Below are 26,615 nucleotides of genomic sequence, written 5' to 3'. Positions count from 1 at the left end.
CTCAAAAAAGCATTTTTCAAAGTGTTGTTACACACACACATGTCCTTTGGACATGTGTGTGTGAAACTTGCACTTAAAAAAACATTTCAAGGGTGCAGGGGGGGTCCTTTGGACCCCCCCTCAGCACCCTTGAAATGCATTAACAAATTGCGATTCGCAAAATGAAAATCGCAAAATGTTAATGCCTTCCCATTGATTCCTATGGGTCTTTTGGCCCATAGGAATCAATGGGAAGGTTTTCCTTAATTGCGATTCACAAAATGTGAATCGCAATTAAGGAAAATTAAGAAATCGCAAAAATATTTGCGAATTATTCATGCATTGCCGTTTGCGATTTCTAAATTGCGATTCCTTAATTTTCGCAATTTAGGAATCGGAAAACGGGTGCAATGATGCATGTGGCCGTTAGACTTTTGTCTCACTTTACCTTTGTGAATCTGGCCATTAGGTGGAAACATTGCTTCATCTTTATATTTCACACACCACATTATGAAGTTGACTTCCACATGTGTCTTGACCCTACAAATTCTTGAAAAGAGACTGCCATTTCTCCATAAGGATGTAAACCATCTTGCTATTAAAACAAGCATTTCCTCCAGATTGGGTTGGAAACCCCCTATATCATGGTCTTCCTATTTGTCTTGCAAATAGATTGCAGATAGTACAAAATATGGCACCATACCTTCTTTTAGGCATTAGAAAATTACATCTTGTTATCCCCTCTTCTATGTGCCAAGGAGCTTGGCCTTCTGATACATTTCATATGGCCCCATGGCATGTTGTGATTGCTTGTGGTCCAGCAGCCAAAGAAAAACAGGCAGAGGTCTCACTGGCCTAACAGTCGGCTACTTCAAGGGTTCAGGCCAGCATAAAGACAGCACTAGTCCTGACAGAGACACCTGCAGGGTTATTTTATATGCTTACTCTCCAATGGATCCTGAGAAATCAGACAATACACGGTGATGTATCTACAAATCTTTATTATACACCACCCTTGTGTATAAAAAGAAATGCAAGCATGTATTGCAATTCCCATTTGAGCAAAGCAAAATAAAAGGAAACTGGATTCTAAGCAGGTACCTAATATTATAAAACACATAGTGAAAACAATATCTTGTAGTTGAGCCTTCTCCTACATCACTCATAAAGCATGGAATGCCCTGCCACTACACATAAGAGCCTCCTCCTCACTTTTTGAATTCTGCAGGAAGCTGAAGACCTGGCTTTTTGAATAGTCCCACTAGGTCCTAGGTTTGGTAGTCTTAGTGCCAGTAGTGGGTCAGTGTTTAGGTGTTTTGGAAATATGAGCTTTATTTTTCATGTGTTCTGATTTGCTTAAGAAATTATACATTCACTCACACTACGATGAATCTACAGTAATTCTGATTTCATATGCAAGTATAATAAATAAAAACCCTCGATTTTGTAGGTGAGCGAGAAGACTTTCCCAAAGACCTGGCTGTTGCTAAGGATGCTGTTCGTTTTTCTATGGATTTTGCTGCCTTTTTGGGGTTTAGAATAATTTCAGATTAGTTCATACTCTGTATAACTCTGAATTTAAAGAATTCATTGCACTGACTCTGTATTGCTTCGTTTTTTCATTTTGTAATAAAACCTTTAACTCTTCATTGATCTAGAACTCAGTTATTGAGTGGACCAAATTAATTAATCAAATATATTGTCCTAATTTTGGTGCTTTGGGAGCTGACCTGAGGTGGGGACACATTGCCTCATGAAACTGAGTTTTAACACCATCTACGATCCAGTGAAATGTGGGAACTCTATTTAAGGTACATTTCGGGGTGTCTAGATTTTTGGGTGCAGTGTTTTTCCCCCTCAGTGACTATCAGGGGGCTTGTATACCGAATACTAATATGTTTTACCTTATTCGTTTTGTTTTGCTTTTTAGATGAGTCGCTCCTGGAGCTTCCAAAGATTAGACAGCATACCTGGTTTTTGTGAGCATATATCAAATATTACTAAGTAGTCAGCTCTTGTGAGCTTTTTGATTTTTTGGGGATGTTGTATTTGACATCTTTGTGATTAAAGTACTTGCATAAGGCATACAACCCCTCAGGGGATCCACGCGCTGAAGTCATGAGGGACTTCCATAGCTCTCTAGTGAAAGAAGTGAAAGAGTGCCCAGAAGCCTATGACCTTTTAATAGAAAATTGTATGCATGTGTCACCTGTGTTCTTGGATGGCAGGAGTGTACTGTTAAAAAACACTATTTTGAGTAATCTTGGTATATGCTTTTGAATCCCAATGAGAGCTTTACAACACATTCTGGCATGAATAGACAGTCCTTAGAGTTTCCTAATGATGGTATTTATGCTCACTGCCAAGCATGTTTACCATTGCTCATAATGCTGAGTTTAGACTGCCCTATAGTTCATGGGTGTACAGATTGAGAGAGCACTGCTGCAAATAATCCTGCAACAGCTCTTGCAAAGACAGCTCTGTGAGCTCATTGAATGGCTTTGGATCTGTTGCAGCTATTCAAGATACTTGTGGTCGAGGACACTAGTGAATTTGTGTGCCTCTAGACCTATCGATGGTAAAAAATACACACACCCTGGTTTTAACTTAGGGATAGGTATTAAAACAGCCTATCCTGCCTGAAACCTCTCACAGTTGAACTGATTTGTTTGGATCCACTGAAAACCTGTCTTTTCCTTGTGAAGGATCAGCCGATTATTGTCCGTCCATTGCGGACTCTAAAAAATTTAAATATGCCGGGAGACTAATAGGGCGACAAAATAAAGGCCAGCCATCAGCCAGGAAAAACTATAACACGACAATATGGGACGGCGGTATGCACAGTACATGGGCCTTCCTCACTTCACTGGTAAGCTGAGAGTTGGTTTGAATTGGGTGTGGCTCTACTAGTGCCTGTTGTATGGTGTGTGTGTGTGTGAGTGTGAGTGTGTGTCTGTCACAATCAAGGGTTTGCCATACATTGTATATGATCTTTGGGGGCCTGGATGTTTAGGCACTCTTTGGAGTGGTACGTCGAGGACAGCTCTGAGCATGTCAGCTGATGTCCTGGTATTGAATCCTCAATCTGCATGCATTTGTCTGTGTGACTTGACTGGAAGCAGTATCTTGTTTCAGTCTGGAAAAGGTCCGAGTGCCTCATCTGCTCACCCTTTATTTCAGCCACTGTTGAATAACGGAAGTTGGTTTTCAAAACAGATTCTGTTATGGAAGGAAGAGGATGCTGAAGTTCTCCCTCAGACAGTCCAATGAGTATCCACTTCCTACGGCCATTATAAAAACGTGTTCTTTGCCAAAGAAGTGTGTGTTTTTGTCGGTTCAAAAAGTCACTTTGCAGGCGGGCCAGGAAAAGGTTTGCAAACTAAGATGCCATGTGCATTCCTAACAGAGACTTTGTGACCTGCCGGAAGTTCGGTCCTTGACGGGGGCGTGTGGTGCCTGACGATAATTGCATTTCAGCCTTAGCAAATTTGGCAGAGTCAGGCCTGCGGATATCACAATCGATTTTACGAGGAAAGTCTTCATTCTGCAATATTTTCATATCCTGTGAGTAGGTGGCCTGACCATTTTAATGTCTTAACTTATTCCTTTGTGAGAAAATCGAGAACGTTCCAAAAAGGAACCATCTGTTAAATGAGTCAATCATTCAAAACAGTAACAAGTGGGCTAATTAGATCCGGAAGTAAGGAAACCGCCAAGGAGCGTTCGCGATTGCACCAAAATGGTTAATTTATTAATGCCATATCCTCAATAACAAAATGTAAAAAAAACTAGTTCGAGTCTAAAGGGCTAATAATAAATATAACAAGCATTTGCAATGCAATAGGTCTCGCATTTGCGAGAGTTTGAGCTAATGGCATTGTAAATGACAATGCCTTTTATTTATGTGCACCACTTGCAGGTTTTCAAAACACATAAATAAAGACATTGTATTCACAATGCGAATAGCTCAAACTCTCGCAAATTCAAGACCGTTAGCATTGCCTTGATAAAGGAGATACCTTATATACATTAAAACTTACTCTAAAACGAATGTTATAAGATCCAAGAGAGTGAGAGACATCGTGAATACACAAAAACAAAGAAACAGCATTTTGTTTTTATGTACAATCTGTTTTGTTCTGATAACAGGTAAGATGTTAAAGGGGCCGCTGCGATAAAATCACCATGTAGAGGTATACCACTTATCAAATATGACTAGAACGTCATAAGGCCTCTTTGCATGGCATCATTAGTTTTCCATTTTACGTTAAGTTGTGTTGACACGAACTAACAAATCCATTTAAAACCAGCTCATGTTCCAAATCAGCAAGAAGAACAGTCACAGTCATATCTGGCCACTTATATACCGCTCACGGTACTCAAATACTTGAGCTGACTATAGGTTTAGGTATTTCAAAAACAAGCATGAGCCTTAATGTAATTAGTAAACACATTAATGAACAGAGAGCAAACAGATAGCATTTATTTTTTTCTGGCTAATTTGGTTCTTTTAATGCTTTATTTCAATTGGATTTAGTTTACATTCTGCTTCTGGCGACTATCTATGGTCTCTCATCTATGCAGAGTCCTTCCAACAGACAACAACAGGGTCTCACCTGCAAGCTGCTTGGCCAGCTCTGTGATATCCTTCTGGTCTTTGAGCAGAGCCATGTTTGCAGCAGCTTAATGACCGCTGTCAGGGCTGCCAGCACCAACGCTGCCCACAGTGGCAGGGAGCTAAGCACAGCCATGCTGCAGCTTAGAGAGGACTTGCGGTGTGCGGCGCACCACCTGCAGCACGTGCCGCTGACATATTGCTCCTAGCACAGGCTGCACACTCCTCGCACGAGATGCGAAGAGTGCAACAGAATGGGGTTCCGTGCGCACAAGCTCTCCTTGACACAGGCAGCCTGGAGACGGGACGAAGGTTTAAAACGCACAAGTTACCAGCCACCACCTCCCACCTGTAATGGGCATCAATGTTACAATGTTACATCACTGAAGCCATAGGATTTGTGAAAAATCTTAGCTTCACACAAAATGTTGCAAATGTATTCAGCAGGAAAGTGGTAAGAGTGTAGCATGTAGCTGGTGGTGCACTTTGGAGCACACAGTTGCAAATATATTAATAAAACATGATATGGTAGTATACCGTCATTTACAGACTGCACATTTTCAATTGAACAGGCCACTACATTTGCACAGACATACAGTTTTAACCCCTTCGGTGCGCAGGACAGCCGGGAGCCGTCCTGCGCCATGGTGCTCGTGTGCTCAGGACGGCTCCCGGCCATCCTGGAACATGGCACCGGAAATACCTCTGGTACAGGCATCAGAGGGATTTCTATTTCTACCCTGTAGCCTCGGGAGCTCGGGAAGAGCTTCCCCAGCTCCCAAGCCCCCCCCACCCCTCCCCGTTTCAGTGAAATGCCGATCAACGCACACTTCGCGCTGACATCATTTCACTGAAATCGAAAATGAAATGAGCATTTAGGCTCATTTCAGTTTCACTTTCTACATGCTCAGGGGGCAATCTAAGCCCCCTGAGCACGTAGAAAGACGGGAGAGGTATTATTGGAAAGGGGAGATACCCCTCCAAGTGGATCCCTGCTTGGGTATCACCCTAGGAGGGTGATCCCCAAGCTGGGATCCACCCACTAGACACCAGGGAGGGGGGAGCGGCCCCCTGGGCCTTGGGCATTGCTCCCCCCAAACAAATTGGCATTATTCAGTCGTTCTACCCCCCTGGGGGGCAGAAAACCCACTAGACGCCCGGGATGTTTTATTGGCATATGTAATTAGGGTGGGAGCTGCCCAAAACAGGAACGCCAATGCCCCCACTCCTGACACCATTACACCCTTTCTGCACCCCTGGGTGGGCAGAAAGCCTACTTGATGCCAGGGATGTTTTGTTCCCATATGTAATTAGGGTGGGGGCTGCCCAAAACAGGCATGCCAATGCTTCCACCCCATCACCATTATAGCCTTTCTGCTCCCCCCGGGGGGGGGGGGGCAAAACGCCCACTTGATGCCAGGGATTTTTTTATTGGCATATGTAATTAGGGTGGGGCTACCGATAACCAATGCCCCCACCCCCACAAAAAATAGGCACAGTCTTTCTACCCCTCAAAACGTATTGAGGCAACATCAATATTGCCTATCACAAAATGTTTTCGGCCCTTGCCTGTTGTGGGTACTTGGGCCTCCCACACGAGTGAGGCACCATTTTTATCGGGAGACCTGGGGGAACTTTGGGTGGCAGGAAATTTGTGTCAGCCGGTGATGCCACAACTTTTCCACACGAAAAATGTGTGGAAAAAGTGATTTTTTCAGTAAAACTTGAGGTTTGCAGGGGATTCTGGATAAGAAAACTTTAGGGGATCCATCCACGCAAGCCATACCTCCCTGGAATACCCCGGGTGTCTAGTTTTGAGAAATGTATGGGTTTGGTAGGTTTCGCTAGCTGGCCGCCGAGCACTGGCCAAAAAACCCAGGTGGACACCTTGCAAAACCAGGTCGTTTTGTGATTGGCAATTTCGATGTCGCCTCAATACGTTCTGGGCCCTTGTCTGTCGCGGGTACTTGGGCTCCCCGTACGAGTGAGGCACCATTTTTTCGGGAGACCTGGGGGGAACGCTGGGTGGTAGGAAATTTGCGTCAGCCCAGTGATGCCGCAACTGTACCACACACAAATGTGTAGAAAAAGTGATTTTTTTCAGCTAAATTTTAGGTTTCCTGAGGATTCTGGGTAAGAAAATGTTGGAGATCCATGCAAGCCATACCTCCCTGGAATCCCCCGGGTGTCTAGTTTTTAGAAACAAGTGAGTATGGTAGGTTTCCCTAACTGGCCACCGAGCACGGGGCCAAAAACCAAGGTGACCCCCTTGCAAAACCAGGTTGTTTTGTGATAGTCAACTTTGATGTTGCCTCAATACATTTTGGGCTCTTGCCTGTCGCAGGTACTTGGGCCTCCCACAGGAGTGAGGTACCATTTTTATTGGGAGACCTGGGGTAAAGCTGGGTTGTAGGAAATTTGTGTCAGCCCAGTGATGCCGCAACTGTACCACACACAAATGTGTAGAAAAAGTGATTTTTTTCAGCTAAATTTGAGGTTTACAGAGGATTCTGGGTAAGAAAACGTTGGGGGATACACACAAGTCATACCTCCCTAGAATCCCCTGGGTGTCTACTTTTCATAAATGTGTGGGTTTGGTAGGTTTCCCTAGCTGGCCGCCGAGCACGGGTCTATAAATCCAGGTGACCCCCCTTGCAAAACCAGGTCGTTTTGTGCTAGGCAATTTTGATGTCACCTCAATACGTTTTGGGTCCTTGTCTGTCGCGGGTACTTTGGCCTCCCACACGAGTGAGGCACAATTTTCTATCGGGAGACCTAGGGGAACGCTGGTTGGTTGGACATTTGTGTCAGCCCGATGATGTCACAACTTTCCCACACAAAAATGTGTGGAAAAAAGTGATTTTGTTTAGCTAAATTTGAGGTTTGCAGGGGATTCTGGGTAAGAAAACATTGGGGGATTCACGCAAGCCATACCTACCTGGAATCCCTCGGGTACCTAGTTTTCAAAAATGTATTGGTTTGCTAGGTTTCCTTAGGTGCTGGCAGAGTTAGGGTTCAAAATCTAGAGCTAGGCACTTTGCAAAAAAAGATCAGTTTTCACTGTGAAAATGTGGTGTGTCCATGTTGCGTTTTGGGCTGTTTGCTGTTGCGGGCACTAGACCTACCCACACATGTGAGGAACCGTTTTTCTTGGAAGACTTTGGAGAACAAGGGGTGGGTGGAATTTTTTGGATCCGTGCAGATTCCAGAACTTTCCACCAAAGAAATGTGAGGAAAATGTGTTTTTTTATACATTTTTAGGTTTGCAAGGGATTCTGGGTAATAGAACCTGGTGAAAGCCAGTCAAGTCCCCCCATCTTGGATTCCCCTGGGTGTATGGTTTTCAAAAATGTATAGGTTTGCTAGGTTTCCCTAGGTGCCGGCAAAGCTAGGGTTAAAAATCCACAGCAAGGCACTTTGCAAAAAAAGGGTCAGTTTTCACTGTGAAAATGTGGTGTATCCGTGTTGCGTTTTGGGCCGTTTCCTGTTGCGGGCACTAGGCCTTCCCACACATGTGAGGAACCGTTTTCCTTGGAAGACTTTGGAGAACAAGGGGTGGGTGGAATTTTGTGGATCCGCGGAGATTCCAGAACTTTCCACCACAGAAATGTGAGGAAAATGTGGTTTTTTTTTACAAATTTTGAGGTTCGCAATGGATTCTGGGTAACAGAACATGGTGAGAGCCACACAAGTCACCGCATCCAGGATTTCCCTGGGTGTCTAGTTTTAGGAAATGTATACGTTTGCTAGGTTTTCCTAGGTGCCGGCAGAGCTAGGGTTCGAAATCTACAGCTAAGTCCGTTTTCACTGTAAAAATAAAGTGTGTCCACGTTGCGTTTTGGTCTGTTTCCTGTCGTGGGCACTAGGCCTACCCACACAAGTGAAGTACCATTTTTATCGGGAGACTTAGGGTAACACAGAATTGAATAGCAACTGTTATTACCTATTGACGTTCGATGCATTTCTGCCTTCAAATGAAAGACAATGTGTAAAAAAGAAGTCATTTTGACAAAATACCTATAAGTCTCATGCTAGTATGGATACTCACAATTTCGGAAATGTGCAAATATCTACTGTTTCCAAGCTCTATATTTTGTTCCAAGTTCAGAAATACATAGATGTCTTTCATACCGATTTTTCCATGTATATATTTTCCTAAATTAATTGCTATATACACGGAACATAATGAAAAAACATTGCAAGATGCTGCTCAGTTATTGGCTCTGGGTTTGTCGGGTTCTTGGTGAACCTGCAAGTCCAATACATCCCATAACCAGAAAGGTCTAGCAGATATAACGGTATATTGCTTTCAAACAGCTGTCACAAGTAGAAGAAGTTACAGGTGAAAACGTTGGCACAAATGGCTATTTATTTCAACTAATTTTCAATTTTTCCTATATTTAACTGTTAGTTTCTATAAAGAAACCTTGAAGGATCTACTTTCCTAAAATGTATTGCTTTCCATGATCCATTATTGCTTTCATACCCATTTCTACCAATAACTGGAAGGAGGCTGAAAGCACAAAAAATAGCAAAAGTAGGCTATGTCCCAGAAAAATGCCCAAACTGTGTAAAAAATGTTGGGTTTCTGACAAAAGTATGCTTGTCCCTGAAAGCTGAGAAGATGTTGATTTCAGCACCACAACCCCTCTTTTGATATCATTCTAAGAAAAAAAAACAGTCACTTTCATCTGCAGCCCTTTTTACCAATTTTTTTTTTTTAAAGAACAACATTTAGCTGTATTTTGGCTAATTTCTAGGTCCCCTCCAGGAGAATCCATAAACCCTGGTTACCTTTAGAATCCCCATGATGTTGGAAAAAAGGACGCAAATTTGGCATGGATACCTTATGTGGTCAAAAAGTTACAGGGGCCTAAGCGCGAACCACCCCAAATAGCCAAAAAAAAGACTTAGCACAGGGGGGAAAAGGCCTAGCAGCGAACGGGTTAACTCATTATCCATCAATTCACCCTTTCATTAATCCATTCACAATTCTCTAATCCATGCAGCCATCCGCCCATCCCTTTACTCACTAACTTGCCCACATGTTCATATTAACATATTAATTATGAGCTGAGCCTTTGGCTGCAGGATTGCAGACAGAAGAGGCCCATCAACAATTTCACCGTTGCTTTACTTTATAAAGCAAGGAGTGGGGTGGGAGGCAGGTTCACTATGTCCCTGCACATAGGCAATCTGAAAAAGTAGAAGGCATGAGTCATGCATGATGCACAGTGCCATGCATGCCATGAGGTGACTGCGACATGGTGTTGTTTCCAGGGCTTTAAGCAGGATAAAAAAGGGCGGGCTCTCAAAAGGGAGTGTTTGATGTAATTAAGAATGTGGCTTAAAACACCTAAGCAAAAAATCTCTGCTTAACATAGTGTACCGCCCGACTGGTATGGTACCTCGTCTGTCATTGTATCCAGATATATAATACAAATAAAGAGACACCTACAACAAGCCAGAACTATTGGCATTGTCAATGGTTGTTAGTTGCATGAACTGAAAATGCAGCAACCATGGCTTTGGTGAATATAATATTGAAACTGCACTTTTCTAAAATGATGAGACTGAAAGAACTCTGGCCCCTTCTTTTAAACTTGTTTCACTAGCTTCTTTGAATGAACTGGATTGTGTAGCAGCGCTGGCTTGTTTGCGCATTCTTTCCATCTGCCCTAGCCCATGGCAGGAGGAGGCCATCGCATGCAGTAAGTAACTCTCCAAACTGGCCCATTGTCATTCTGTATGTGGCAATCAGCCGCATATAGAGTGACAATGGGCGGGTGGGGCTACTTGTGGAGTGCGAGACGCCCCATCAGGGGGCTGGAGCTTCATGCAGGGAACAGTGCTGTTCCCTGCAATACCCAAAATTATGGACAAAAGGCGTCCGTAAAAAGGATCCTCACGGACAACGGACGTGAGGTCCAAATTACGGACGGTCCGTGAAATTCCTTCGTAGGACTCACCCAGCGGTAACACGCTGCTGAATAGGAGTGAATCAAGATAGGAAACCAGCACACGCCTGCGCTGGGTTTTCTAAAAAAGAAAAGGGAAAACCTGCAATCCTTCTCCCCTCTCGACTGAGAACAGGAAACACTTGCCCCGGTCCAGAGTATCCGATTACCGGTACTCTTCCACTCGGTGAAGGCTGTAACCAAGGCTCTGAGAACCTCCGTGCTTCGGTTAGTGCAGTCCACAAGGAAACAACAGAAAACTTCTGCTCTGCATGGGTACATCCTAAACGGCTAAGAATCACGTACAACGCTCCCCGCGTTGTGTGTGATTAAATACACTTCCTGCCTCCCGGACGGACGGCCTTCTGGGAGTTGTAGTTCCGCAAGTCTAGGTAGGCGCGCATCGGTATCGGAACCTGACAAGGTAGGCATGGTAAGTGTATTTGATAGGTATTTTAAGTAGGTAGTTTAGGTTAATTATGTAAGGTAGATGAGCTATAAGAGGCTAGTAAGGGTGTGTTCCTCAGGTAGGCTTGGGCAGTATGGTACGCTAGCAGTGTTAGCTGTTTTAGATTAATTAATGTAGGTTAAGTATGGAAGGTATGTTAGGCAGGTAAAATAGTTAGGCCTGTTAAGCTAGATATGACAAATCAATATGGTAGGTTCGGTATGGTAGGCATTTATGGTAGGTATGGCAGGTTGAAATTGTATGTATGGTAGGTAGGTACGATAGGATCATGAGGACGATAGAATTAAAAGGTACGGTAGGTTAAGAAAGGTGGAGCATAACATTTGTGTCTATTATTTATAAGTTTGCTCTACTAAATAATTTTCTAGACTTCTTGCTTAAAAATGTTAATTACAAACCATTGCATTGTTAACACCAGAAGTACAAATGTAATGTTTTTAATAAAGCAAATATTTTGATAATCGATGAGTTCTTATGTGCATAAAAGTGTTTTTACTTAATAATAATAATACTAATACTACTACTACTACTAATGATGATGATGATAATAATACATTTAAAAGACCAAAAATAATTTTCAAAGAAATTTAGCAGAGTTATATCCTCAAAAAGAGTTTTATGAAATTGAGACATATGATGAGGTTTGCGTCAGTAAGTGGTGAACTTAAAAGACATACACATCAAAATATTGAATAGTGTTTATTTTTGACAAAAAGGGTAAGATTTTCATTTCTTTGCATGATTATCCAATGCCAGTGATTATTTCAACAAATTGTTCTAAAGATTCTTGATTTCTTGAACTTCTTGATTATCTTTTCCTTATATATTCTTTTGTCTGTCATATTCACTATGAAAATGAATTTAGTTTACATCAATATTGAAAAAGAAGCTACAAATGTTTGTGATCGGACCACTAAATACCGGTGTCCCAGGCTTTACCAGTCCCTGACTTTATTTTCTGATAAACGTAGGCACTGAAACAGCATAAGGAATGTCAGAAATTGGAAACTCAATTGTAGCTTTACCAGCAAAGTAAATACGTAAAATAACACAGGTAAGGTAAAGCTACTATGTAATGGTGTCTCTGGAATTTAGCAGTAGGATTACTTGATCCCACAAGTAACCATCCCCAGAATGACACAGCCATGGCAGACAGCCCATCCGTGTAATGACAAACCTGGAGAAATGTAAAAAGCCACTGGTTGATGAGTGCTGACCCAAAGCCCATTCTCTCTTTTTGATTTCTTTTTGATGAATAGATGAGAAGATCTTTAGCACCAAACTATAAAAGCTGTCTGTAGGTCTATAGTGTGACCATCACATGGGGAGATGTGTCTATTTTTAGTGTTTAGATGAAATATGGATGCATATTCAGATACAGAACAGAGGTGGAAAGTACGGTGAGAGACATTTTAGTTTTACCAGATCGATAAAGTAGTCTTTATAACACTGGTACAGCTCAGATCTGTAAAGTACGCCCTCTTTATAAACAGAGTTAAGGCTTGGCTTTTGAAACAAGGGAAACGGGGGTGAGAGAAGGGTAGGGAGAGACGGAGATAGGCAGTGAGATCGAAAATAGGAGAAGGATAGAATGGAAATCTCACTGGCTCCTCGGTTACTGCTAAATCCAGCATAAAAACAAACAAAGGACACAGGAGGTAAGCAAGCAACCCCTGGAGCATGGAAACAAAAGACAGACACACGTAGCGGTCCTACTATTAAAAAAAAAAAGACAGTTACAAGAAAAGTCTTGAATTAGCGCGGGGGGCGCACAGCAAAGACGAAAGACGCACTTTGTAAACAACCAGAGGAGAGTGAAAACAAACAAAAGTTTAAAACAAGTGTAACACCAGGTGAGGCTTTCAGAAGGGAAACTTGCAAACGTGTTTTCAAGTAAACGCGAGACACGGCCTGGCGGCCGTGAAAGTGAAAGTACAGCCGGCCGGCCGTGAATAATTAGGGGAGGAGAAATGCCTGAGGCAGAGCGCACGCTGGGGGAGGGCTGTGGGAGGGAGGCTGGTGGCTTTGATGCGTGCACGCGCTTTTCACGGGCACTGCATGAAATCGCCCGTTTGGTTAAGCTCTGGTTAAGCTCCTATATCTCTCACCAGCAATGCGCAAGCGCATTAGCAGGCGAGACCTAAAAAATGAGTGTAAATGCACAATGTTTTCCTTAGGAACTCACCACTGATCCGGTCACTTACCACGGTTGTTGAACACCAGGGCTGTTTTACCTTTATTATGCCTTTTTCTACCACAGCCCTACCCTTAATGTCTCATTACCTCACTCTTGCATGTTCTTTTTCTTCTCTGCTGTCTCCATTTCTGATGTTTTCCCTTTCTTTCTATTACTCCTTTTTCTGCCTTCCTTTCTTCTGCTCTGGGTCAAAGTATGAACATGAAAATTATTTTCTGGTCCCCAAAAATGATGCTAGTTCCCATCACCTGCAACCAACAGCACACATAAAAAAGACTTACAAATCAAAATGTACCAGGATTAGAGCTGCATTTTGTTTATGGGCTAAGTTACCAGCTGTTGTACATTTTAAGGCTATTGTAAGTCACTGTAGAGTTTCTTGACTTCCAAGAGGGAAGAGGATGAGGTCTTGTCACAATGGCAAAAGAGTGACCTGTCCACTAATTTCAAGGTCTGATTGCCTGAATTTGAGTTAGGCAGACTGCCACTTTTACACTGATAGAGTAAAATTGACACCGTCTGTGTAAAGCTTCGTCTGAAGGGTATGATGGAGTAGGGGCTGTCAGAGTCTTCCGCCTGTTCAGCCTATATATAGTGGGTGGGGGGGGGGGTCTGGTGACTTTCATAAATTTTCCATTACTGCCAGGAATATACTGGTGGTGAGAGACACTAAAACAAAAAATGATTCCCACACTATAGGAGCTAACTCCTGTGGTGTATGGGTCATAAGTTAAATACAAAGATATCCCATCAGGAGGTTGCTTTAAAAACAAATAAAAAACTCTGTAAAAATTAGGCAGCCGGCATCATGTTTGATGGAGTCATCTGTTAAACTTTTCACACATTAATAGTAACCACCTTGACTGTGGTTCCTGCCACTTTAAAGAGCTTTCCACTGGTCTGGCAGCCATCTCTAAAATTTGTGTGCCTGTACTTCATCCACCAAAGCCTAAACAAGACCCTCTATCTAGAGTGGTGCGGTGGGCAAAACACACGATGATTTGGAATGCTACTTTGAGAGATTACCAGTGTGTAGACTATTTGCACTCATTCTTCCCATCAAGTTTTGGGTGTTTGATTGCCAGTAGTATGACTGGAAACCTGAGACTTGTGCAGCTTTCCAAGCCTACTACTAAGAAAGGGTGTGGCATTACGGCCAGAACTACCGACTTTGGAACTGGAGAACTGGGTGCGAGTCTCGACGTCGGCTCGCCATCCTGTGATGCTGGGCAAATGACGTGATCTCTTGTGCCTAAAAGAATATATGAATGTGACCTTGTGTAATGGGATTGATGCTCATGTAAAGCTCTCAAAACCTTTGGGACGTGTTCTTGCTATACAAAACTACAAATAATAAAAATATTTGTGAATTCCAACAAGTAGTAACTCTGCATCCACTCAAGGAAAACATATATATGTGCAGCTTCACTACTTCCTTGGTAAACCAGTAATACCTGACTCCGGCTCCCAGACTCAACTGCCAAGCCAAGAATACAATTATTTGGTTTGGTGCCATACCCCAAACATTCCCTCCCCTCAAGCTACGCCGCTGAAATCAATTTACAACTAGTTGTTCTATAAAAAAAATTATATGCAGTTACATTTAAGTCACTCTGAAAATATCCATAGCACATAACTTTTGGTAAAGTGCAGAAAGAGTCCTGCTTTTCGAGCATGAATTAAAGCCTTAAAAAATTAACTAGCTGCCATAAATGTCTTCTTTCTGATAAAGCCTGCTCATAGTTTCAGGCAAACAGTTCCAAAGAGCTGAAAATCGAGTTATTTCTATTGTTGTTTTAAACAACCGTTCAGTGACCTGCTTTTACATGGTCTGATGGCTCTGGTAGCAGGCATTGTTATAATTCAACTAAGTTGTTACTGGCGGACATAGGATGCTGCCAATCCTCTAGAAAAAGCTTGACTCTAATGTCTTCATAATCAGCTACTAGTGACGCATTCAATTGCTGAATATAAAGAATGACGCCAGAACTTGTTAATAATAACTTATAACAGTCGAGTTCTGATGTCAAAATGCCTGCTGCCAGAGCCTGCAGCCAAAGAGAACAACAGGTCAGGTCATGGAGCATAAATGAAAGTGGCTTTTCTTTCTTCCACTCTGTTTTTATAGCTCTATGATAACAAGGGCTAATTTAGGGCATCTTGTTAATTTTTTGCACTCTTAAGGTAGTTAAAGAACAGTTCGAATCTTTCTGCATGCTTCTACACAATTCAAGCAACTGCATCTTTTTTTTTTTTATAAAGCAGCTTGTATTAAGCCAATTTTAATATTGTTTTCCAACACATATATCTGAGAACGTTGGTGATGTGTTTACTTTTGCACTGGAAATTCTATTTTTATTCTTCACGTTTGAAAACATGCTCTCTTTCTTATAAAAGAGCTGCACACTAAGAGCCAGATTTACTATTATTTTGCATTGGGGTTGCGTCACTTTTGTGGCACACCTCTGACGCAAAATCATTTGTGGCATTTACTAAGCCATGCAAAAGCCACTTTGCATGGTTTAGTAACTGCAAACTAACACAAGGTAGGGCATAGTGCTGCCTTGTGTTACTTTTCATTGGGTAGCGGTACAAAAGGGGGTGGTGATGGACAGCCGCCATAAGTGTGGCAGGGTATGCTCAGACGTGAGTCCCTTGCTCACTTTGCCACTGGATTCAAGCAAGCCGGGCTGAAGACGGCTGGAATGCCAGAAGCCGGTCCTCGGAATCTTGTTTCCGGTCCAGGGAAGACATGGCTTGGCAGTTTGGGCTGCACTGTTCCCATGAGGCACAGGGTCAGACTGATTTGCATATAGCCATGTCTGAACCGGGGTGGCAGAGTGGGCTAAAGAACGGTGATGGATTAAACCCAGATCTTTTGACTGGGTGTGAGTGTTTGATTGATTCAGATGCTCCGTCCATCACCACCCCCCATATGTACCGCTTTTGGCCGCCACAAGTGTGGCAGGGTATGCTCAGACGTGAGTCCCTTGCTCACTTTGCCACTGGCTTCAAGCAAGCTGGGCTGAAGACGACTGGAATGCCAGAAACCGGTCCTTGGAGGCTTGTTTCCGGTCCAGGGAAGACATGGCTTGGCATTTCGGGCTCGACTGTTCCCATGAGGCACAGGGTCAGACTGATTTGCATATAGCCATGTCTGAACTGGGTTGGCAGAGTGGGCTAAAGAAGGGTGGTGAATTAAACCTAGATCTTTTGACTGGGTGTGAGTGTTTGATTGATTCAGATGCTCCGTCCATCTCCACCCCCTTTTGTACCGCTTTTGGCCGCCACAAGTGTGGCTGGGTATGCTCAGACGTGAGTGCCTTGCTCACTTTGCCACTGGATTCAAGCAAGCCGGGCTGAGGACGGCTGGAATGCCAGAAACTGGTCCTTGGAGGCTTGTTTCCGGTCCAGGAAAGACATGGCTTGGCAGTTCGGGCTCAACTGTTCCCATGAGGCACAGGGTCAGACTGATTTGCATATAGCTCCGTCCATCACCACCCCCTTTTGTACCACTTTTCATTGGGTAGGCATTATATGAGTGGAGCATGGATATTCCTGTGTATCCACACATGTATTTTGACGCAAAACCAGATTTACATAGATTTGTAATCCTAGGTTTGCACCAAAATGACGCACCTGCTGGACAGAGGCATACCTAGGAGAAATACCTTTATTTCTCCTCATTACTTCCTTTTCCGATTTGTGATGCATTCTACAACATACATAGAAAGAGGAATATGTCTTTGAGGATTCTTTGAGGATTGTTTGTGCTCAATAAACATCTGCCCGTACGCAGTTTACTGCATTTTTGTGCAAAGGTGCCTGCATTTTCTGTAGGCAGCACACAGTATGCCAGCTCATCACCACCCCCTTTTCTGAATAGCTCAAGAAGAGAGCATACATTTTCCATATCTATGTAAACATGGAGCATTTGAGCTCTTTCCCTTTCATGCAAATGTGTCCTTAATGATTTACATGGTTTATCGGAAAGGTGATGGTGTGAATATGTATTATGAGGAATAAAGAACACCCTGCCACACATGATAAGGATAATGCTTGTCACCTTGAAGTTCCATAACCTTTCAAAGGAACTTGGTCTTCAGCCTTGTTCATCTATATGATCATGAAACTCTTCGGTGTCTTGCAATACTCTTCTAATGTATGTCTGGGTGTACTTTATCCTACAAATAATACATGGGATTCTGTAATCCTTGTACATGCGATGGCCTCTAATTTCATTATAATACATGGAATTCTGTAATCTATTTTTTTAAATGCCAGTATCTTATTTTGGGTGACTTGTGATGCACCCCGTCACAGATCACAAAGAAAGAAAAGACATCAGAACTCATACTCTTCTAAACTAAGTTATTACGGTCCAGTTCTGGTGTCACAATGCCTGCTGCTGGAGCTGCCCAGGTGAAAGGCTGGCCAGGTCACAGAGCATGATCAAAGCAGCTGCTTAAAGCAGCTAAAACAGAAGGTTGCTTTTCTTTCTTCTGCTCTATTTTTTAGCTTACAATGACATGCAGACAGAACAGGTTAATTTTTTGCACTCCTTAGATAGCTACACATTAGTGCTTAATATTGCACTAGAGGTTTCATTTTTATTATTCTTCATGTTTGCAAACATGCTCATTTTTTCATATGAAAAAGCTGCACACCAAGGTTCTAAGTGGTTTGTGGGAAAGGTGATGGTGTTACCTTCAGCCTCTTTAGTCTATATGGTTATGCAACTCCTAAGTGACTTACAATATCTTTATACTGTTTGGCAGGGGGTACTTTATCCCTCATATTATAGGTGACAAATATTGTCACAACTACAAAGTAACAAGAAAATCAGCAAAAGGTTTTTACACTGTAAGTTCAAGCTCCCATATATTAGAAACGATATAAACGCTCACCAAAATTTTAACCGTTTATGGCTGGACATGGAATTGGCAAGATTTTCCTAAAAAGAAAACGAATTTGCTGAAATTTAATGCAGGCGGTGGATTATTTGATAGAGAAGTAACAGCTGTGCTTTCATCTCAAGAAAGTCACCTTAGCAGAGTCTGGACATTGCAAAACTCTAAAGCCCACATCACCTCGTAAAACGAGTAATGTCATGTTTAATAATGTCTGTTTGCTGGATGGGAACAATAGACGGGCCCGTAAGCTTCGGCGCTTTACCTCCTTAATTGAAAACTGTCCTATAAAGAAGGTGTGTGCGTAACAACCCGAGCCGATGACTGCTGAAAAGTGAAAAACATTCTACTTGTGCGCGGGAAATCGTGGCGTGACTTCAGGTGTCGAGAACAATACGTTTGCACCTGCCTTAGAACACTGCGTCCAGAGGCAGCCCATCTGCCTTTACGGAAAGCAGGCCCTTTACCGATGCCAAGACCAGGCAAAGTTTCCAAAACATGACGCTTAGTCGACGGAATCCAAATGTGTGCCTTCTCCTCTGCCAACATCTGTGTTAACCTGTACTTCAGAATGATTTAAAAAAACAACTCTCTGTTCTGCTTGTGCAATCTAGAGTGCCATTTAGTGTTTACAATAAACACAGCAAGGTTTAGGGCGTGTTACAGACATGACAAGTGTCAACACAAAGGAAGAGTTTGTCCTCCAAATAATATCATTTTATGCCTATGCCATGCACTTCAGTACACAGACACATTTTCTGTTATTGGTTGATGTATTTTTTGGTGTGCTATCCTGCATGGATACCAGGTTCACTAAAATAATAATGGTATCAAACTCATTGAGTAATTTGTAAAAAATTAAAAATAATAATTATAAAATCATATAAGTGTTAGGGCCCCCAAAAAAATATTAACGGGCGTCGCTTCCTACTCACTACTTATACATCCTGTTAACACAGTCGTTTATCAACATGCCAGGTAATGGGTACGTTGATAAACCAATTTTCTTATTTTTTGGTAACCGAGAACAAATAGCATATCCCACTGATGACATATCATTGCGATAACATACAAGGCCCCCACAGACCCATCCCCATCATTCACCAGAATCCAGCCTTTAATAGGACCACCACTTTCCCCAAATCATGTCCTGCTTCTGAGGGCAGCCCCTGGCACAGTATATTGTTTTTTTTCGTATGGGCACACAAATCGATTCTCATTCGCCAATTAGTTAGGGTAGAGGGCTGAAAGGATTTCCACTTACAGACAATGTCACAAATGGTCTCCATTGCGGCTACTCCGACCATTCTCCACTCACCACGGGGGCTATGCAGGTCCTCCAAAATGCCAAGCAACCCCAGTTATGGAGTTAAAACCACCGTCCTATGCTAGAAGCTCAGTATTGGGGTAGAGGTCCATACCATATGGTAAAAGTCTGCGTCTGCTTAGTGCAGTGGACAGGTTGGTTGAGGCTTTCATTCAATTCAATTCAATTCAGTGATTTATATAGCGCGCTACATACCCAGAGGGTCTCAAGGCGCTTGGAGAAGGGTGGGGAGTTACTTGTCGAATATCCAGGTTTTAAGTTGCTTTCTGAAAGCTAGGTGGTTCTGTGTGAGGCGAAGGTGAGTGGGAAGTGAGTTCCAGGTCTTAGCCGCCAGGTAGGAGAAGGATCTTCCTCCCATGGTGGATTTGTTGATGCGAGGTACAGCAGCAAGGGCTTGGTGGGAGGAGCGTAGCTGGCGGGAGGGGCTGTAGAAGGAAAGTCGTGTGTTGAGGCATTCAGGTCCAAGTTCGTAAAGTGCTTTGTGTGCGTGGGTTAGAAGGCGGAATGTTATCCTCTTATTGATGGGGAGCCAGTGGAGGTTTTTCAGGTGACCAGAGATGTGATCTTTACGCGGAATGTCTAGAATGAGTCTGGCTGATGCGTTCTGGATGCGTTGGAGTTTTTTCTGAAGTTTTGCGGTGGTACCGGCGTATAGGGTGTTTCCGTAGTCCAGGCGGCTTGTAACTAGTGCGTGGGTGACCGTTTTTCTGGTTTCAGTGGGGATCCAACGAAATGTTTTTTTGAGCATGCGAAGAATGTTGAAGCAAGATGATGAAACGGCGTTGACTTGTCTAGTCATCGAGAGTGAGGAATCCAGGATGACGCCCAGGTTCCGTGCGTGGTCCGTCGGGATGGGTGCTTTTCCAAGGGCCTCTGGCCACCAAGAGTCGTCCCAGGCAGAGGGGGAGGTACCTAAGATAAGGACTTCTGTTTTGTCTGAATTCAGTTTCAGACGGCTGTGCTTCATCCACTCGGCTACTTCTTTCATTCCTTCATGTAGGTTGGTTTTGGCGGTGTTAGGGTCTTTGGTGAGTGAGAGGATCAGTTGAGTGTCATCAGCGTAGGAGATGATGTTGAGGTTGTGTTTGGGTGTAAAGTATGTTTCATACTGGCTAAATTGCAGGTGGCCATCTGGGGATCTCACGCTAGTCTTCATCCTGAGTTTCTTATCCCGCCCCTTGAAGCACAGAAGTGTGGTAAGCCCTAAAACGAGTAGCCATGAGAGTAGGGAGGCGACTGGGGATTGCAGAGCCAGTATTGCCTTTAGGCCCAGACGGGAAACCTCAACCGATAGGCAGAGTTGTCCCACCCTCCCTTAGCCAATCATTGATCACCAGTATTTACCCAGTAGTAAAGTTTAACATCTGCCATCCCCAATTCTTCCTCATAGACCGGCTGCCTGTCAAGCGATATGTGCTGTGATTAGCCCGCCCACAGAAGATCAGGACCAACGTATTGATCTGAAACAAAGTGTTAGGAATGGCAAATGGGAAGTTTTGAAGGGTATTGAGGTGATGGAGCAAGGATTCTCACGTTACGCGACTTGCTGTACTCATGAACCTCGAATAATCATTAACGTCATAACAAAACACGTGTGTCGTATTAATATTGCACTTTTACACTACACGCGGGTGTCACAGTGAGGCTTGCCTATGTGATTATTAATCCTAATTACGCTTGCACCTAAGATGGTCGCTGCTTTGCCGGATTCTAGTCTGCGCATGCGTCGGTTATACCCATGTGATGTGACGCACTCGCAGTTCTGGAGGGAACTTTTCGCACATGCGCAGTATTGCTAATATGGCCGCTTTGTTCTAACATGCTCTTCGCTTGCCACCGCTGCTTTTGCTCAGCTGTTTCGTTCTGCTTAACAATTAATGCTATAGATATTATAAAGTAAGGAGTGTAGAGAAGCCAATCATGGTATACAGTGTCTTCATTTTTGTCTGTGTTTCTAAATTGTTTTCGCTTACTTTTCATGTATCGAACATTGTGGGCCTGGGAGCGGTGCGCAACTCCATCTTGAAGCCCGTGTGGTACTAAACATGTGATGAAGGAGAATCGAGTCTTGCAGCAGTGGAACTCAGCCAGCTGGCTGCCGAAGCTGAGATGCTCCTGGGAATCGACCTGCACCCCAGCGAGGAGACTCGAATTCATACCTACACTTGTAACATTGTAATATTTGTACTCTGTACGCTATTGTTTCTGTATTCCTATGCCATGGGAACTGGAATGTAAGGGGTGGGTTCAAGAAATTGAATATTAATTGTGGGAACACCAAATTCTAGGTGGTGACAATGACCTAACCACCTCTCTTGTCCAATCCGAAGTTGGGGATCCTTTCACTTGCAACATTGGTGGGTGGTCTACTGACCCGAAAACAGTATAACTAGCCTAGGTTTAGCTAGAGAAATTGTCCGACTTGTCTGAATAGCTGACCTGTCACTGACCCTACGAACTCTATAGGTGATTAATACAGAGAGCTGCGGAGCACTCTGTCCGTAAATTCCACTAAACTTAGTCTGGGGTGGAGAAACCTTTAAGTGCTGGCGAAGCACTTTGCTGGGAGATTCGAGAACCCAATCGGGGTTATTGGCAGATTCCTTGCAGAGAGGGCGTAGCGCAGGCGTTGCATCCGAAGCTGCAGGTGTTGGTCGTGCCCTTTGATGAGCCCAGTCCTGATCCAAATCCTGAGGGTATCCTGTCCTGACTGTCCATAAGCTGTACCTGCTCGCCTACTGGCATTCCAAATCCTTGAGGGTCCCTTCCCACCTTTCCCAACTGACCCGTGGCCAGGGTTAGTCTCCAGTCTGTCCTAGGTAAATATAACCTCCATGTGGGTGTTTGTCTATCTCAACCTTTTCTCTCCTTCTGAATAAAGCAAACTTGCCTGTGTGATTTTTCCTCTGATATCTGACTCTCACGTAATAGTATTATTCCAGCATGTTCCCTAATTTTCCTTTCCCTTACTCAAACTCAACTGTTCACATAACTGGTATGTTCCACTGTTACCCTCCCTATAGAAAATAAGTGCATCTTGAAAAGTATTGTTTCTGCTAAACCGTTAGATATTCAAATTAGCATTTCAGTAGAATGTTCCTTTGTTTTTTTACCCAACTTTTAGTAACGTAATACAAATCTATTAGGCAAATTTAGCGTGTTCCTTCTCTTTCCCATTTCCTTTATTTTTCTAAAGTTAAATGATCCTTACATTGATTCATAGCTACACTATTTTTCTAATCTTGGTATAGATGTTTTGATCTGTGTGAATTTCATTCTCATGGCATATGATGATTTTATTTACTAGATAAAGCTTAAAAAACTTCATGTGTTTGTGGGTATTACAAGGTATAAACAAAATATAGATGTATATGGTATTGGTGTTATCTGCTTGAATCTCAAATTCAGCTCCTGATCCATGGTGATCATTGTTACCTGTTCTCGAGGATTGGTAAGTCAGGTACATGGAAAATATATAGAATGGGAAACTCGAATTGCTGATGGTGGTGTGTAGGTTTACCTGATTCATACAATATAGTGATAGGAAACGTTATGGGCCCAGGAAATTATAATTGGTAAAATAAGAGTCGGGAGTCCTGCGCGCTCTATCAGTAATTTTCTGGTAGCAGAGCTATGGTTAGGACTAGTTGAGACAGGTAGATAGGTTAATTGTTGATAAACCGTGAAAATTTAAATGTGCTGCTAAAAATAATTTTTCCCCTTAAGATCGATCGACTGAAAAAAAAAATGTTGGTTTGAAAATGTTATGAAATGTTTAAATTGTTTTTATGAAATGCTGCTATATTAAGTATTTATTAACAAACTGTTAGTGATTGTTATATGTTGTCTGGAAAAATCCCCAGGGTAGAATAGCGGGTGGTGAGGAGAATCCACTTCGCGGTGAGGTCAGTGGCTCGAGGAAAATTAGTGCATGGTTACGTAGAACTGGAAGCGCTAATTAGGGTTTTCTGAATGAACAGTTGAATAAATGGTAGCAACGAGTCCGCTAATGAAACTTCAGTTGTGATATTACCTAGTAAGGGTCACACGAGGAAGGAGTAGTAGGTTCATCGGAGCTTGAGTAATAGCAGGGGAGTTCACTGGTGAAACTTTAGACTTAGTATACATCCTGGAAAGAGTGGATAAATCAAAAGAAGTAACAGGTTCTCTAATGCTTGTGTGAAGGGTAGGCAGAAGGGTCTATCCGTAGTGTATGAAAAGTAGACAGAAGAAGTTTACTTGCAGTAAAACAAAGCGTTCTTTATAGACACTCGAGTACAGTGGCGAATGTTATACGTTGTTAACTAAATTGAGCACTTGCACTTTAAGAAAAATTGAAAGTTTCCGTTACCTTGTGAAGGAGGGAGTCGGTCGTGAAGGTGCGCTGACGTCACTCCGTGCCGCGCTGGTATTGGTTGAAACAGCGGGCGTGTAATGAAGCTAGTATTGTAAAAGAGGGGTGAGTGCCGGAGCGTGAGACCGCGCCTCGCGAAAAGGCCGCGCACCCATTGGTCGAGAATATTTGCAATCCCTGTGTTGATTGGTTATTGAAAAGTTATAAGACGCGCTAGCATTGGAAGAGGATTTGTAAACAAAAGACGTAGTTAACCACGGAGCATCTGGTTACGAAGTCTATGTGGTATCCTGAATTCTTACCTGATCCACAACATTTAGGTTTTCGCAAGGATCAGATGCTAAGAGGCAGACCTTACAATATGTACGGAAGAAAGAGGAAAATGTCATTTGCTGACAAGATCAAAAATTATTTCAAGAAAGATAAGCCTATCAGAACTAGAGAAGGTGTAATTATTCCACCACCTAATACTCCCGCATCATTTATGATGTTTGATAAAGGTTATCATACCTGGGTATGGTTGGAAAATTGGGTGAAGTATACCCAAGAAGATGGAATCTTAGCATTTCTCCTAGATGGTACTTTTAATAGTAGAATTCTGTTTAATTTGAGGACCCGAATGATTGACTTACATCCCAGACCAAGATTAACGCAATATGAGGCTTTAGAAGAATGGGAGATTGAGGCCTTAGAACGAGACAGACCCAGAATGGATAAGGGAGTAAGTAAATGGCACCCGAAATTACAGAGAGAGATGAAAGAGAAAAAGATGAAGCAATGGAGACAGAATATGATGGTCGAGGGACTATTTCCAGTATTTGGGGTAGAAGAACCCGTAGGGGGAAAACAGCAGAGAGAAAACTAGACACCTAATGGCTGCAGGCGATTCAGAAGATGAATACTTGGAGGATTTTTTAATGAAAAATCCACCACCTTATGAGGAGGAGTCTAGGTCCCTGAGCTCGAAAAACCAATTTGTCAGACGTCCTAGAAGTAGAAGGGCCAGTGAAACAGATACAGCAGGTCCAGATAATAGGCATACTAGTAAAGATAGATTTTGTAGGCCTGATACAACTGTCCCAAATTATAGGCCATTTGGGGATGAGAGATCAGGTATGACAGTCCCAACTGCCCCGAGTCTATATCCCCTTTAGTTCCGCAAGTATTACCTGAAACCTCTATGGAAAGGATTTTGCAAGAACGAGAAAAACATGCTTTAGAAAAACAAAGAATTGAACTCATTCAGAAAGTAACCCAGTTAAATACCAGTCCTGAAGCTTTGACCATCCCAGTAACTATTGGCCCAGTTGTTCCCCTCTATGGGGATAAACAAGCTAGTCCAACAACTCCAGTCATTACTCCAGCTGTGGTACCTCCCAGAAGAGAGCCTTTAGTAGTTGATGATTAGGAAAGCAAATGCGAGTCTATAGTTTCTTTGATGGATTTGCCCATAAGAGAACCTGGAGGCAATGTACCCAGGGCAAGAACTCAGAACAGTGCAAAGGAAGTCCTGATAGAAACAGCTTCAGGTACCCGAAGCGCTACAGTAGTGACTCCGGATGAGATAGATCGATGGACCCGAGAATTGGAGAAGATAACTCCTCAGTCAAAACCATTAGATATTTACAAACTAAGAATAGAACTGGAAGAACTAATGGCCGGAAATGTGGGATTAGACAGACTGAACACACTGAGTGAAGATGAACTACTGTTCATATGCAAAAGCCTTACCAGAAACACCAGGGTATTCCATGAGAAACTAATGGACACCGCAGCTAATATGGGAATAGATGTTAGCAAATCCAAAGTATTATTATTATTATTATTTGGAATCTTGTATAGCGAGCGGTTACCCTCGGACATCCCAGCGCTAGTTCATGACTCAAGGGTGTAGAGCTAGGAAGACAGCATTAAGCGGGGAACAGGTGGGTCTTGAGTAGCTTCCGGAACAAAAAACTTACAGAGCAGAATTTTCGGATAAGGATCTAGAAAACATGAACGTGTCAGGGAAAAAGGTACAGATAAGAGAATTGTTGAATCTGTTGCAGAAATGGGGAGATTTAGAAAAATGGAAAGCCAGGTGGGCAAAGAAAAAGGAAGACAGTAAAGTTAGACCAAGGACTTCTGAATATGTCCTAAAAGAAGTCGATAAGGCAGAGACTTTGTATCCCATGAGAGAAGTGCCAGGTGGGAAATATGTACATGTTCCATGGTCCCGACAGGACATTGTGTCATTCACAAATGATTTCCCGAAATTACGAGAGAAGCCTGTAGAGTGGTATAGGCAGGTCAAGAGATTTGTAAAAGTCCAAAAATGCCTCCTGAAAGATCTAGATGGATTCTTTGACATTGTAGTTCCCGTAGACCTATGGAGCGAATGCAAAATTGGGGTCGATTGGCCAAGTGAAGAGTACCCTAGGGACCCCAGAACAGGAGCCCCTTCTCCGGAGGTAATGAGGCAGTATGACAAAGTAATACTACACTTAAAAGGAAAGGTGCCAGCTAAAGAAATTGATTGGACCCGCATAGATAGAACTACCCAAAATCGTGATGAAACTGTTCACTCCTATTATGAACGACTGTTACAGGTGTTCAAAATCTACAGTGGAATCGATAACATTGAAATGAAGGATATGACCCATTTCATTTATCGATTCGTGTTGGGGTTGAGACCTGAAATCTCACAGTGGATCAGAGATAATAAAATCTGTTGGCAGGGAAAACCCATAGATGAGGTCCTGAAGTACGCCAAGTATTGCGAAGACGAGATGGAAAACAAATGAAAGGCATTAAAGGAGAAAGTCATG

Source organism: Lissotriton vulgaris, chromosome 5 (genome assembly GCF_964263255.1).
Source record: "Lissotriton vulgaris chromosome 5, aLisVul1.2, whole genome shotgun sequence".
Lineage (NCBI taxonomy): Eukaryota > Metazoa > Chordata > Amphibia > Caudata > Salamandridae > Lissotriton > Lissotriton vulgaris.
The sequence above is the reverse complement of the archived record's forward strand: the minus strand, read 5'-3'. Positions refer to the sequence as shown.